This window comes from Benincasa hispida, chromosome 5 (genome assembly GCF_009727055.1).
Source record: "Benincasa hispida cultivar B227 chromosome 5, ASM972705v1, whole genome shotgun sequence".
Classification (NCBI taxonomy): Eukaryota; Viridiplantae; Streptophyta; class Magnoliopsida; order Cucurbitales; family Cucurbitaceae; genus Benincasa; species Benincasa hispida.
Window position 1 is genome coordinate 581,164 of NC_052353.1, and position 6,287 is coordinate 587,450.

Sequence of the window (6,287 nt, forward strand, 5' to 3'; positions counted from 1 at the left end):
TATCTCTAGGAATAATGCATACTTTGCTTTAGTGCGTTCCATCTCTTACCTTCTCAAGCAGTTAGATGCGGCTAATTAACTTATAGACAAGCATTGCAACAACCCATCGACAAGCGTTGCTACAGCCTTTCATCAAGCAAAAAGGATTAACTCACTATACTAGCACAAGGCACACCTCTCGGTGGATTGCTACATGCGTCCTATCTCTAGGCTACACGATTGAGTATGCGATCGCCTTTGATAAATAAACGATGATAAATATAAAGACGATGAAGAAGATGGCATTGAAGGAATCAAGATATGCATTGATTACAAAATGTCTTGATATCTTAAGCTAAAAGGTAATACAATACAGAGATCAGATAATAAATGAAAGACTCTGTGTCAAGGCTACTGGTGGTGGTGCTATGGATGGATGGTGGAGGCGTCTCTCTCGAGCTCTATCTCTGGTGAAAGCTTCGATCATCACTCGGAATGGTTTATGGGGATGAATAATCCTCACAGAAAATCTCGCTCATGCTCTCGTCTGTGATCGCAAACCTCTACCTTAAGGCAGAACTTCGGATGGTTTGAAGTGAAGATCCAAGGGCTATTTATAGAGTTCAAATGCCGACAGCAATCATGATTGCGTTATGTCTCACTGCTGCCTTTGTCGCGATATGGGAAATGTCACATAATCTTATCTTGTTGATACTTCCAAAGTATGTGTTCGAGCTTAATTCAACTGAAGTATCAACACATTCCACCCATCTTGCGATCACCCTTCTATTTAAGGTTATCACTCCGTGGCCGCAATCTCCAAGTGATGAATGCATTCGATCGATAGTCGCAACTTCCATGCGATGGATGTATGCGATCACTGCATGCGTTCGTCTGTGCGATAGCTCGGCTTTCATTGAATGTGATTGTCTTTGTGGTCGCCTGGCTTCAGTGCATGCGTTTGATTTTGCGATTTCTCATTTCCAGCGCATGCGTTTGATTCCTACAATAGCTACAAAAATAGACACTTTGACATGGAATAATGCATAATATTGGGGTTAGTGAGGATTAGGTGCTGATCGACGCAAAACTCAATTTTTCACAAATTCTAAGTATTATCAACGCATTTTCTACTTGTTAGCCTCATAATTCTAAATAAAAGGCTTATAATAACTGGCATTTCTACCACTTATCAGCGATCGTGCAGCACACAACGTACAATGTAAGTCTTAAGTGACCGTCTAAATGACAACGATGCGGTGAAGCACAATCGTCTAAACAATCGCTGAGCAAGTGCCAAGGTATCGTATACCGCATGATCGTGAGTCAGTGACTATGCGATGAGACATGCTAACTACACGATCGTTTAATGCGCGCACCTTTTATTAAACAATGAGCATCAAATGCTCTATACGATTGTTTACCTCCAGCGTCCATGCAATCGAGCAACCAACGCTTTGCGATAGAGTAAACTCTTTACCCCATCGTTTAAAATATGATCGTTTAGTAAATACTATACGATCGCGCATAACATTTCTACACGATCGTTTATCTAAATCCCAATTATCGTTTACCTAAGGCTACACAATACGACCAACCTTTGGTCTTCTTCCTCGATGAGATCAGCATCTCCATGCTTCGAAACGTCATCATGAACCACTCAACAAACTTAAACACTTTGAATTACAGACTCGATGACTTGTTAATTATGCCAAAAAATGCAAGGGCCCTTACAAACTAACACTTTTTAATTGAAAAGAAATCTTTAAACAGAGGTAATTAACCCGTAAACATTCATCAACAACCATCCACAAACGCATTTGACATTTAAACACAATGCAGAAAACCCACCACGACTGTAAAAGAAGTTCAAAACAAAAGTGAAATTTGGAATATCAAAACAACCTAACTCTGATATCAATTGAAGGAAATCAGACATGAGGATTTCCATAAGCAGCGGAAGGATCGTTCCAAAATCCATTCGAAATTGAACATAAACAATTAAAGTACAAAAATGGAAACTAACTGGTCATGCACAAGAAATTACAACATGCTTTAGGAGGAATCAAGGGATAGAGTATGCGTACCTTTGAAGAACCATTCAAACAAACTCTCTCGATCATTCTTCAATCGTCCAAGAACAACAACTCAGCCCTTCAACACAACGACTGGTGCACAGCATGAACACAACGAACATGAACCCAACGAACGACCTCCAGAACCTCGAAATCAATCGAGTTGAGTAAGGACACCACCACAATGGTTACCTTGGTATTCTCGGTGTGAGAATCTAGGAGTTGTGGGCTTTGTATGATCTTGGTTAGAGGAAGAGACTGGAGAACAACAATCGCATAGACGGTCGAGCAAGTGGGAGATATGAGCTGTCTATCGTATAAATAATGTGCTCAATCGTTTAGTAAATGCCACGCGATCGTTTAGCTATGATCAACTGATGAACTATCTATAGTCAATGAACACGATCATTTAGTCTCTGTGAGTTATCGCTTAGTGAAACATTTTCACTTGATAGCCTTGTCCGTGAGAAACTTTTCGAATGAAGTACCTCTTAATTTTAGGAAAACATTTTTCCTTTTATCTCACGATTACCATAAAACTACCAATAATCTCCCATTAAATTGGTTATTAGAGAAAAAGAGATAATTATCAAATAATTAATATTATTATAAATAAATATGATAACTAACTTACCATATTATATTTATAACCTATAGTTTTAATATTTGATCTCATGAAACATACAAACCGTAGTCCTTTTCCTATTTGATGGTACTTAATGTAAATCATATTTACATTAATCCTCCACTTGATGTATCTCATACGTCACACCAATTATATCTTTTATAATTGGATTTCCTCTTGTCAATTTGAACATTTCAAATCAACCCCAAGAACCGATTCTCAACTTGAATCAATTGAGCTACCAAGGGGACCTTATGGACCTATAGCTTGAAGCTCCAACGGTACGTGAAAAACTGACTAAACTCTTTAGTCATGGGATCCACCTTCTATTAACTGTCCCACTAAAGATCGACAGTTGCATTTTTCTTACTACAGATATATTTTTGTGTCCATATCAACCAATCAATAGTGCGATAACCCTTCACAGGTCACTCGTAAGTACATCTGGGCCAATTTACCATTTTTCTTCTGTAGTTACATCTAACTCCTTAAGTACAACTGATTCCTTTAATGTACGTACAAGCAATTTGTGAAGGATCATCGCACTGTTGATTGGTTATATCCAATGGATACAAAAATATATCTATAGGCGAAGAGTGAAACTACTTGTCTTTATTAGAGTGCCCGACAGTTAATCGATGTTGGATAATGTAATTAAAGAGTTTAATTAATTATTCACATACCGTTGGAGCTTCAAACTACAGGTCCATAAGGTTCCCTTGGTAACTCAAAAGAATTATGTTGAGAATCAGTTTTTGGGTTTATTTGAATTGTTCAAATTAATAAGAGGGAAATTAATTATATATATGATATAATTCAATTAATTCAATTATATATGATATAATTGATATAATGTATTTGATACATTAATTGGAGGAATAAATATTTGAATGGGATTCAAATAGTTGTTAATTTAATATAAATATGATTTATATTAAATGTCGTAAAATAGAGAAAAAGAAGTATAGTTTATATTGTATGTGATCTAGTATTAAAGCTCTAGACTATAAATATAATATGATAAGTTAGTTATCATTTTTTTAATATTATTTATTATTTTGAATAATAATATTTTTTTCTCAAAAACTACCTTAGTGGGTGGTTATAGAAATTTTATGGCAATTGGAATAAAAGGAAAATTTGTTTTTTCTTCTAAAAGATTTCCAAGAAATCAAAAATTAAAAAAAGAATGCAAATAGAGACTATATGATAATCCACATGACAAATATAGAGTATATATGATAGGCTCTCTTTGTCTATGCGATAGAAAGTTTTGCTATGTGATAGGAAGTTTTCCTATGCGATAGCCTAAATGATCGAGAAGTTTTCTATGCGATAGTGCTTTTTCCTCGATCGTCTTCCTCCTTCAAACTCACAAATATCCTCTTAACTAAATAGTCAGAGTCCACCGCTCCTGGGTTCTCACTCTGAGCATACTGAGGAATCCGAGTAGTAGTGTCCCTGTTGGTCGAGAATCAAGTTGTTGTTTACTACTTGTTCGAGAGGAGTGTTCGTGACTTGTTCAAAGCGTTCATGAACAAGTTGGATCAAGGGATTACTTGAAGAATGATTCTTTAAAGGTATAATCTTTCAACCTTTGTTTTATTTCAAAAGCATGTTGTAATTTACATTGATTGCATAATCTTCTTGTATGACTGTAAATGTATGCGTTCAATCACAATGGAATTTAGACGATTCGACCGCTCAAGGAACTCCTCATGTTGAGTTTTCCTCAGGGGTACCATTAGCTGAAAGTGAAAGAGACGGATGTCCCTAAGACTGCATTCAGAACCTGGTACGACCACTTTGAGTTTCTGGTGATGCTATTTGGCCTCCCGCTGTATTTATGGACATGATGAATAGGATATTTCACCCTTATCTAGACGAGATTGTCAGTCTTTATTGATGATATCCTGGTATATTCAGGTAACAAGGAGGATCATGCTAACCATCTGAGAATAGTATTGCGAACATTGCGAGAAAAGCAGTTGTACGCCAAATTCAGCAAGTGTGACTTCTGGCTAGATCAGGTAGCGTTTTTGCATGTAGTTTTTGCAGCTGGAGTTAGTGTAGACCCTCAAAAGACGGGAGTCGTAGCAAATGGGGAAAGACCAACCAATGTGTTTGAGGTACGTAGCTTCTTGGGCCTAGTAGGTTACTATAGGTGCTTTATGGAGGGTTTCTCGAAGATAGTCCTCCCACTAACGAGACCAGGAAGGATGTATAATTTAAATAGACCTTGGATTGTGAATGGAGTTTCCAAGAGTTGAAGCAAAGGCTAGTTTCAGCGCTCATACTTACGTTACCCACTCCAGGTGAAGAGTTTGTAATTTACTGTGATGCGTCTCGGCAGGGACTAGATTGTGTGTTAATGCAGAAAGGGAATGTGGTAGCTTATGCTTCTCAACAACTAAATAAGCATGAATGTAACTATCCAACTCATGACTTGGAGTTTGCGGAAATTTTCTTAGCCTTAAAGCTCTTGAGGCATTATTTGTTTGAGAAGCGTTGTCGTATTTTCACTGATAATAAGAGTTTAAATTACATTTTCGAGCAGAAGAAGCTAAACTTGAGGCAAAGAAGATGAATCAAACTGATCAAAGACTATGACTGTTTAATTGAATATCACCCTCGTAAGGCCAATGTAGTGGTTGATGCCTTAAGCAAGAAGTCGACTAGGTCTAAAGCTATTATTTGTTTAGTAAGAGGAACGTTGATCCAAGAATTCAGGAATTCCAGAGCGACTCTAGTAGTCGAACAAACAGGTAGATTGTTAGCTTCATTTTAGGTACGACCCACCTTAATGGATGAAATTGTACGCGAACAGTTGAAGGGTCTTAACCTTCAGAAGATGGCAAAAGAGGCAGGTAAATGACTGAGAACTGATTTCCATGTAAGGGAAATGGTGCTTTATTGAAGGAAGGTAGATTATGTGTGTTGAATGTGTTGCAGCTCAAGCAGGCCATACTAGAGAAGGCACACAGTTTAGCTTATGCCATGTATCCAAGAAGCACCCAGATGCACAGGACTTTGAGGAGATAATATTGGTGTCCTATGATGAAGAAAGAAATAGCCGAATACGTAAACCAATGTCTAATATGTCAAAAAGTGAAACCTGAGAGACAGAGACCCGCAGGATTACTCAACCCGCTCTCAGTGCTTGAGTGGAAGTGGGAATGTGTAACGATGGATTTCTTGTTTGGATTGTCTATTATGCCCTCAAGCTATGATGGAATCTGGGTAATAGTTGACAAACTAACCAAGATGGCCAAGTTTATACCAGTAAAAATTACCTTTACCTTGGACCAATTGGCAAAGATCTACGTGGATAAGATAATTAGCCAGTTCGGAGCTCCAATTTTGATAATATCAGATTGGGATCCGAGGTTCGGAGTTCTGGCCTAGTTTGCAAAAGGCTTTGGATACCAAGCTACATTTTAGCACAGCTTCCACAGACGGATGGTCAATTAGAGTGGACAATACAGACACTGGAAGACATACTGAGAACATGTGTTCTGCAATTTAAAGGAAGTTGGGATGCACAACTGCCATTGGTCGAGTTTGTGTATAACAATAGTTATCACTCGAGCATAGGCATAGCTCCAATA